The 10,584-nt window shown below is 39.9% G+C and overlaps 1 long non-coding RNA gene across 1 annotated transcript; it reads right to left on the bottom strand.

Annotated features, from left to right (window-relative positions):
* Positions 1 to 8,232: 8,232 nt before the first annotated feature.
* LOC145003264 (uncharacterized) lies at positions 8,233 to 8,712 on the bottom strand. The gene is made up of 2 exons (XR_013661903.1): positions 8,632 to 8,712; positions 8,233 to 8,513 (listed from the first exon to the last, which is right to left on the bottom strand). It is a non-coding gene; the product is annotated as an uncharacterized LOC145003264 (long non-coding RNA).
* Between the last annotated feature and the right edge of the window lie 1,872 nt (positions 8,713 to 10,584).

Genomic DNA, 10,584 nt, shown 5'->3' with positions numbered 1-10,584 from the left:
AGAGATCTGCTAGTGAGTAGCACATGATTAGAGAGAATATCGTACTTGGGATTTGGGACTCTGGGAGGAGGACTTGGTGTGAATGCTGAGTCGGTGTGGTCGGTAGTATTGGGCCTGTACTACCGAGGCATCGGGTCAGTGCGCAACCCAAGTAAGAATCCTTAGGGTACCAGCGATCAAGTAGGGTTGGGATATCGAGTGTGTATACATCCGAGAAAATTACTGATATCTTATGTTGTATTTCAGAGAGGCATCATGGTAGGGACACGCCACAGACCAGGAACCAGTGGTGGGGGTGTGAGCGACGAAGAGCTCCGCTAGATGATTCATGATGAGGTGGCTGCTGCCATCCGCGATGAGATTCCAGAGATGTTCGGGTCTATCACGACCACCGTGATAGAGAAATTCGATGAGAGATATGCTGCTCTTTCTGATGCTGCTGTTGCTGTGGCCATTACAGCTGTAGCTACGGCTAGACCGCAGGGTGGTGATGCGTTGTTGTTCCTGGAGTTCAGCAACACATAACCACCAGAGTTTAATGGGACTCATGACCCGATTGCAGCGATGAGGTGGATATTAGATATAGAGGGATGCTTCTTTACTTGCTCATCTCCTGAGCATTTGAGAGTCCGGTTCGCGTTGAACCAGCTTTGCTTGGGAGTGAAGGATTGGTGGAAGTTTGTGACGGCGCATTATTCGCCTGCTAAGCTTGCTGCAGTGACTTGGGAGAGATTCACTGCTATGTTCCGAGATGAGTACGTTCCACAGGTGGAGAGGGAGCGTTTGGCCCAGGAGTTTCTGACCCTCAAGTAGGGTACTGATTCTGACACAGTGATTACGAGGAAGTTCCATGAGCGGGCGATGTTTTGCCCCGAGCACGTGTCCTTCGAGCAGGCACGTATGAGCTGCTATCTGAGTATTTTGAGGAGGGATATATGGGAGTTCGTGGCGAACTTGACGTATCGGACATTTGCTGAGCTTCAGGAAAATGCCCGGAAGAGGGAGATAGAGTTGGAGACCCAGGCTAGGGAGGAGGCTGAGTCTCAGGCGAGGAATCGGCGACCGACATAGTCTCAGCCGGCACCCAAGCGGTCCAAGCCCGCTGATTCGAGATCTGGGAGTCAGAAGGGACGCACTTGTGGCAAGTGCGGAAAGAGTCACGAGGGGGTGTGCACAGCGGGGTCTTTCTATAAATGTGGCAAGGAGGGGCATATGGCCAAGGATTTCCCCAAGGGGTTTGCAGTATGCTTTCAATGCAACTAGACCGAACATCGCAAGGCAGAGTGTCCATAGTTACAAGGGACAGCCCAGGGAGCACCTCAAGGATTTGCCCCTGCTGCTTTTAGAGAGCTACTGAGAGCCGGCCAGTGAAGGCCGAGGTACCGAAGGAACGAGGGAGAGCCTTCCAGTTGACTGTGGAGGAGGTCCGTGCAGGGCCCGATGTCGTGGCTGGTATGTATTCTTTCATATATTTACTTTTATGTTGAGATATTATGCAGATATTATGATATGCGTAGGTACTTTTCTTGTGAATTCTGTACCTGCCTTGGTGTTATTTGACTCGGGTGCGAGTCGGTCTTTTGTATTTTTGGCTTTTAGGCAGCACATCAGTATTAGTTGAGAGGTGTTGAGTCGACCTCTGAGAGTTTCCATAGCTGACGAGAGAGCGGTGTATGCCACCGAGGTGATCCGAGGGTGTGTACTCGAGATTTTCGGCGTTGAGTTTCCAATTGATCTAGTTCCTATTGTGATGGGAGATGTCTGTGTCATCATGGGCATGGACTGGTTGAACAATTTTGGAGCGGTTATCGACTGCAAGAGACAGCTGGTGACCATACGAGACCCCAGTGGGGGAGTTCTTACAGTGTACGACGAGAGTACGCATTATGGGTCGGCATTTTGTTCAACCGCTAGAGCGAGCCAGAGTCTACAACAGGGCTGTAAGGGATTTGTAGCATATGTGATGGATACGAGAGTTGATTTAGAGAGGCCGAGGTCAGTAGATGAGGTTCCGATAGTGCGTGAGTTCCCGGATGTATTTCCGGAAGAGTTACCGGGTATGCCTCCCGAGAGGCAGGTTGAGTTCAGCATTGATTTGGTTTTGGGGGCTGCGCCTGTCGCTAAGGCTCCTTATCGCCTTGCGCCTCCAGAGATGCAGGAGTTATCCTCGTAGCTTCAGGAGCTGCTAGGGAAAATGTTTATTCGGCCGAGCAGTTCGCCATGGGGAGTGCCTATCCTTTTTGTTAAGAAAAAGGATGGCTCACACCGGATGTGCATTAATTACAGGGAATTGAACAAGCTGACGGTCAAGAACCGTTACCCGTTACAGAGGATCGACGATTTGTTTGATCAGTTATAGGGAGCATCTTGGTTCTCCAAGATCGATTTGAGGTCGGGATATCATCAGGTGAGGGTGCGAGATGAGGACATCCAGAAGACAACGTTCGGGACTCGTTACGGGCATTACGAGTTCGTGGTGATGCCTTTCGAGCTCACCAATGCACCAGCGGTGTTCATAGATCTCATGAACAGAGTGTGTAGGCCGATGTTGGATCGCTCGGTGATCATGTTCATTGACGACATATTGGTGTATTCGAGATCCAGAGAACAGCATGAGGAACATTTAAGAGAGATCCTCGGAGTTTGGAGATCGGAGAGGCTTTACGCCAAATTCTCCAAGTGTGATTTCTGGTTACGAGAGGTCCAGTTCCTAGGGCATCTCGTTAACCGGAAAGGGATATTGGTCGATCCAGCCAAGATTGAGGCGGTGATGAGTTGGGAGGTGCCGAGGTCACCTACAGAGATTAGGAGTTTCCTAGGATTGGCAGACTATTATCGGAGATTTATCAGGGATTCCTCCAAGATCACTGTGCCACTCACCAAGTTGACCCGGAAGGGTGTTGCTTTCTCATGGGGCCCAGAGCAGCATGCCTCCTTCGAGACACTTCGCCAAAGGTTATGCGAAGACGGGGTGTTAGCCCTTGCTGAGGGAATGGAGGACTTCGTGGTATATTGTGACACGTTTATATCAGGGTTGGGAGTGGTGCTTATGCATAGGGGGCACGTGATAACATATGTATCGAGGCAGCTGAAGCCTCATGAGATGAGGTATCCCACCCACGATCTAGAGTTGGGAGCAGTAGTGTTCGCCCTCAAGATTTGGCGTCACTATCTGTATGGGGTCTAGTGTACCATATACACGGATCACAAGAGCATGAAGTACTTGATGGATCAGCCCAACTTGAATATGCGGCAGAGGAGATGGTTGGACGTGGTAAAGGATTATGATTGCGAGATCCTGTACCACCCGCGTAAGGCTAACGTGGTAGCCGATGCCTTGAGCCATAGGGCGGAAAGCGCCCCGATGCGGGACGTTTACATGAGATTGACAGTAATGACTCCGGTGTTGGACACCATTCGAGGGGCCCAGGCTGAGGCTATGAGACCAGAAAACCAAAAGAGGGAGCGAGTTATCAGGCAGGTATCGGAGTTCATTACCGATAGCCGGGGGCTTATGACATTTCAGGGTCGGATTTGGGTACCGTTTGTGTGCGGGACGCGTACCATTTTGATGGAAGAGGCACATTGATCGAAGTTCTCGATCCATCCCGGGGCCACTAAGATGTATTTGGACCTGAAGAAGGAGTATTGGTGGCCCTGTATGAAGAGGGACACCGCATGGTTCGTTGAGAGGTGCCTAACCTGTCGTAGGGTTAAGGCCGAGCACCAGAGACCGCATGGTAAGTTGCAGCCGTTAAAGGTTCCTGAGTGGAAGTGGGAGCATATTTCTATGGATTTTATCACCAAATTGTCGAGGACTGCGAGGGGCGTCGATGCGATTTGGGTGATTGTAGACAGGTTGACGAAAAGCGCTCACTTCCTTGCTATTAGCGAGAGCTCTTCTGCGGAGAGGCTGGCAGAGTTGTACGTGAGAGAGGTGGTATCGCGGCATGGAGTACCAATCTCGATTGTCTCAGATCGAGATGTGCATTTCACTTCCAGATTCTGGAAGAAATTTCATGAGGAGTTGGGTATGTGCATTTCACTTCCAGATTCTGGAAGAAATTTCATGAGGAGTTGGGTACAAGGCTGCATTTTAGTACCGCATATCACTCACATACTGACGGGCAGAGCGAGCGGACGATTCAGACGCTCGAGGACATGCTCCGAGCATGTATGTTGGATTATGGTGGGAGTTGGGACACATACTTGCCCTTGGCAGAGTTTTCCAACAACAACAGCCATCATTCGAGCATTGGTATGCCACCCTTTGAGCTGTTGTATGAGAGGAGGTGTCGGACCCCCATTTGTTGGGGAGAGGTAGGGTAACGTGTGATGGGTAGTACATAGATCATGCTTCATACGACTGAGCAGATACAACAGGTCAGACAGAGGTTGTTGACCGCTCAGAGTCATCAGAAGAGTTATGCGGACAGGCGCCGGTCCGAGCTCGAGTTTCAGGTCGGCGACTTCGTGCTCCTGAAGGTCTCTCCTTGGAAAGGAGTGATCCGATTCAGGAAGAGGGGCAAGTTGGGGCCTCGATATATTGGACCTTTCAGGGTGATCGCGAGAGTAGGCAGGGTAGCCTACTGTTTGGAGCTACCTACGGAGTTAGGTCAGATTCATGACACTTTCCACGTGTTGCAGTTGAGAAAGTGTATAGTCGACGAGTCGGCAGTGGTACCATTAGAGGATATTCAGGTGGATGTGAGCCTGAACTATGTGGAGAGACCGGTGGCAATTAGAGATTGGAAGATCAAGGTTCTGAGGAACAAGGAAGTTCCTCTGGTGCAGGTACAGTGGCAACATAGGAAAGGGTCAGAGCTGACTTGGGAGCCGAAACGCGAGATGCGTGAGCAGCATACAGAGTTGTTTGTAGAGTGAGACTTCGAGGGCGAAGTCTGATTCTATTGGAGGAGAATTGTAACATCCGGATTCCTGGGTATATTATTTTATTCATTTATTTTGGAGTTTGTAGAGGGACTCGGTGAGTTGGTGCTCAGACTTGCCGAGTAGGGCCGCGGATTCTCATCCGGTTTCATGACCAGACTCGGCGAGTCCATGAGTGGACTCGGCGAGTCCACGCTGTTTAATGAAACCCTAATTTCCTGGGTTTGGGACCTATTAAAAGGCCCTTAGGACCGTCATTTGCGGCTACCAAACCCCAGAGAGAGACCCTAAGAGATCTAGAGCGTTTGTGATGGAGGAGAGGCCACTTTTGATCATTTTGTTGGTGTGATTGAAAAAAGGAGGTGACCAAGGCAAGAGGAGGCTGAAGGAAGAGTGGATCTAGTGATTTCAGAGTTCAGAGACTTCATCTTGAGGTATTTATTCAGACCTTCTTCAGTTTTGGTGTTGATTCTTAGAGTTAGGGTTTTCTAACCCCCTTTAGAGAATGGATATGTGGAGCAATTGGTCCCTTCTCAAGTTTATGCTTTAGATCTGGACTCAAAGAGGTCCAGGGACCTTAACCCTTGGAGCTTTATGGGTTATTTTGGGAGCCATGAACTTAGGAGTTTATTTTTGGGGGCTAAATCACCAAGTAGGACCATCTAGATGTTATATGAGAGTTAAGGTCTGAACTTTACGTGATTATCATGCTTGGGAAGGTCAGATCTGTGGATTTAAGGAACAGATTTGACCTCAGGAGATCAATGGAGTTTTTGTATGGCATGAACTCGCCGAGTCCACAGATCAGACTCGATAAGTAGGGTTAGGGTTTCCCGAAAATCACTCAGCGAGTAGACTCACCGAGTTGGAGGAATAAATCAGTGAGTCAGAGAAGGATTAGAGGACTGGAGTTCAAGACGGAACTCGCCGAGTTGATCTTAAGACTCGGCGAGTTGAGTCGGGGTAGCCTCGCGATTCATGCCAAGTGTGACTCGTCGAGCAATGGGAGGGACTTGACATGCCAAGCGAGACTAAGGAGTTAGTGGACACGTGTAGACTCGCCGAGTTGCCCAAGTGCACTCGATGAGTCGGGTCAAAGTTGACCGATTGACTTTGGTTGACTTTTAGGGTTTGGTCAACAATGAGGGCCTTTGAGCCAAAGGAGGGGTAAAATGGTCTTTTATCCTTCTGAGGGTGCCTAGAGAGGGTTGAGTCTAGTCCTGAGAGTTATATTTATGAGAGTATTACTTTATATGATTAGGTGGGGGCTAGATCGTATTTCTACCGAGTCAGAGATTTACCGAGACATCTGAGGTGAGTCTTCTCACTATACTTTACCTTGAGTGGTAATTAGAGTCATGTGACACAATTACTGTATGCTATTATGTGATGTGTTGCACTGCATTATTATTATGTGATTTATGCCATGTGTATATCATAGTATATCAGAGTTAGAACTGGAAGGTTCACAGAGCTAGGATCAGAGGGTCCACAGAGTTAGGGCCCACGGGCCCACAGAGTTATAGCCTCGAGTGGCTAGTATGTGTTATGTATGGTATTTTGGGGAACTCACTAAGCTTTATGCTTACAACATTATGTGTTATTGTTTCAGGTACCAATGATGATCGCGAAGGCGCCGACATGATTCGTACACACGCATGAGATTTATGTATTTTGATCTTGGGAAATATTTTGTGAAACAAAGTTATGATACAATGAGACTTTGTTAATAAATGTGTTTGGAAAAATGTGTTTAAAAATGCGAAAATTTATTTTAAATTTTACGGTGTTACAAAACTGATATCATTATCGTCTATTGATAAATTACAATTCACCCTAACCTATTATGTAATAGTTGATTACAAGGAACATATACAATGTCTGATGTTTTGTCCAGACTTCTACGTACATACAAATCAGAATATTCGGCAAGATGGGTATACAAATGATTAACTAAATGCTTTCAATCCGCATAACGCACCTCACAAATGTAATACCGAATTAATTAATATATGTGATAAATAAAGACAAACTTTTTTTTTTTTTTCCGTTTTACATAGCCGTTCAAATTTTATAATGTTGTCAAAATTTTTAATGTTGTCCGAATTTTGTATGGTTATCGCAATTTATAATAATAATAATAATAATAATAATAATAATAAAAAAGAAAAAAGAATTAAAAACAAAAATAAAATAAAAAATAAAACAAAAAAAATAATAAAAGACAAAAAAAATCAAATCAGAAGTGAAACCGTAGTGACACATAAACGTCACCTCACCCTTTACCACAAAAGTATGGTTTCATACTACACCCAATGAATGGTGCCACACTTGGATTATTTATTTATTATTATTTTTTTTTTAAAAAAAAAGAACAAATCACAAAATTTGAAGGAAAGTGAACCAATCACAAATCTTGAAAGAGTGCACGCTTGAAGTGCCGTAGTGCGGTCTCTACCGCACCCAAACCGTGGTCAGAATGCGTTGTTTCGTCTTAGGTGACGCAGAAGTTGCGGTCTCTACCCCGTCCACTACTTCCGACATTGTAGCATTAGCCTTAAAAAAGCTTTACACTTGTCAAAGTATTGTCTACATCAATGATTTGGTTAGTGACGTAGGAGTTTGCAACTCCTCTAGTTTTATCGGCCTTGTAGGAATCAATAGAGATTTCCAATGATAAAAAAACAATATAAAAACGAATATAGGCAGTTGATCTTTGAGGTTGTGTGGAGTGTGGACTGGATTGGATATGAAATTACAGTCCATATCAAAAGTCCACAACAAAATTTCAAAAACTCTTACAATTCTAAAATTTTGAATTACTTTCCACACGAAATAATAGTACAAAACTTATTTATAATTTCAAAATTATCCAAGTTTCCATCAATGCTACAATCCACCACCACATCGACTACCCACCAACACCCCCACAGCCCACCACCAACAACACCACCATCATATATTATTTTTATAATAATAAAATATATTTTTACATAAGTTATAAAATAAAGTAAATTTAAGCAAAAAAAAAAAAAAATGACAATTCTATAGTTTTACATTAACCAAACATAATATGAAATTGGATTACAATTAGTGACATATTCTAATTCCTTTGGATACATTTTGCAAACCAAACAACACTTATTTTTACCAAGATTTCACCTAAAATTATTTTTTATTCAATTCCCAATTTTACTATTTCTTTGCGTTTGATTGATACGAATTGCTACAAATTCACCAAAACATATTAAATCATGCTATAGAATCTTATAAATTCCTTAAACAACATGTAAGGAGTAAACATCATGAAAGGAGTCTAACATTAGCAGTTCCCGATAACAGTGAACAAATAGGAAAATGGTTTATCATTTATTCAATTACAAAACAGTATCATACATGTCATGATACCAAATATCAAAGATTGGTCTCATTTACTTCTGAAGAAGTACAAGGCTTTTCACAAACGCAAACTGCATAAGGCGTAGGTGGATAAATGAGTTTGCAGAGGCCTCTAATGTAGCCCATAAATACGCATTTATCAGAACATTTTTGTGCATCGCAATCTGATTTGGGTTGAGGTTGCGGGTCATAACAAAAACCGTTTCTGTTCTCCTCTTCAGCCACTTTTATAAACACAACATGCAAACGTTAGCATCCATGTGAGAAATTTGTACATTATATATATTATTCATTGAAATCAAAGTAGTTTCGTAATTTCTATATAGGAAACTTTAAACTTACCTGTACACACAATCAAGAACAACACTGATAGAACCATTATGATTGTTTGTGTTTTGAGTATAGAGGAACCCATTTTGTTAATGTGAAAGTTAATTTAGCTGAGGTTTCGTTTATATAGAATGAGGCAATAAATGCTTTCCTTTTGTATTTATATCAATTAAATCTGTGTAATAATTCTTTTTATTTTGTGTATCAACAATATATATGAGTAATAAATATTTACCCGTATTTTTAGTAAAGGGCAATTACTTATTGAATAAATTACATTTTTTAAGAATGGGAAAAAAATAAAAAATAAATGTAAAGGGCAATTACTTATTGAACAAATCTTGATCTTAAACTTCTTAGTCAATTACCAATATTTAAAAGAATGGAAAAAAAAAAAATAATAATAATAAATAAATAATAAATAAATTCAATTCATATTGGGCTACATACTGAGATTGCTGTGAGATTGCCGAATTCCTTCACTTTCACAACATTACTTGTTAGACTATGTAAATGTAATATGTAATTATAGCCAGTGGCGGAAGGCTATAAATGCCTAAGGAGGCCATGGCCCCCTCCTTTATCACGTTGTTATCTTATTTCTTTTGATCACCGATAGGGATATCTCCAGAAAAGTTCTGGTATTTTGTCAAATTTTTAATAAAGTTTTAAATTTTATTTTTTGAATAAAAAATTCTGATTTTTTCACCTTTTGAATAGAAAAGCTCAAAAAACCAGCTAATTTATTCACTTTAGTCCATTTTAACCTGTTTAGCAGATCATTATACCAAATTGTTAATTTTTCGAAAATAAATAGACTTTTTTGTAGATTTCGTCAAAATTTTTATATAATGTATAAACATATTTTTTACATATCTATATTTATGTTTACGTATTTTTGTATTTTTTATATTTTTATAAGTACATATTTATGTATTTTTATATATTTTAAATGTATAAACATATTTTTTTTACTTATTTATATGTATTTTTAACCATTTTACATATTTTTTATGTATTTTTATGTGTTATTTTTTATATATTATGTATTTATATGTATTTTTATATATTTTTATTTATTTATGTATTTTTTAAAGCTTTTTATATAAATGGTTATGTATTTTAAGTGTATAAGCGTATTTTTTACGTATTTATATCTATTTTTAAGTATTTTAAATATCTTTTATGTATTATGTATTTATATATTTTTTTAAAGTTTTTTATATAGATGTTTTTGTATATTTATGTGTTTTAAATGTATAAACGTATTGTTTTACGTATTTATATGTATTTTTTAAGTACATTAAGTAAATTTTTTTTGTGTGTTTTTATGTGTTTTTTATGTATTATGTATTTTTATATATTTTTGCATATTTATGTATTTTTTTTAGTTTTATTATATAGATGTTTATGTATTTTTATGTACATTAAATGTTAAAGTGTATTATTTTTACCTAAAAAATATATAAACACGTAAAAATAATTCAATTAAACATTTAATATACATAAAAATACGTAAAAATAATTCAATTAAACATTTAATATACATAAAAATACATAAAAATCTATATAAGAAAACTAAAAGAATACATAAATACGCAAAAATACATATAAATATATAATACATAAAAAAACACAAAAAATATGTAAAATAGTTAAAAGAAAAATACATATAAATACATAAAACAATACGTCTATACATTTAAAATACATAAATATACAAAAACATCTATATAAAACACTTAAAAGAATACATAAATACATAATACATAAAAAATATGTAAAATACTAAAAAATAGATGTAAATACGTAAAAAATACGTTTATACATTTAAAATACATAAACATCTATATAAAAAGCTTAAAAAAATACATAAATACGTAAAAATACATAATACACATAAATACATAATACATAAAAAATTACACATAAAAATACATAAAAAAAATATGTAAAATTGTTTAA

The sequence above is a fragment of the Lactuca saligna genome, chromosome 6, assembly GCF_052625555.1.
Source record: "Lactuca saligna cultivar CGN05327 chromosome 6, ASM5262555v1, whole genome shotgun sequence".
NCBI lineage: Eukaryota > Viridiplantae > Streptophyta > Magnoliopsida > Asterales > Asteraceae > Lactuca > Lactuca saligna.
Note: the sequence above shows the minus strand (reverse complement) of the source record. Positions and strands in the feature narration are given on the sequence as shown.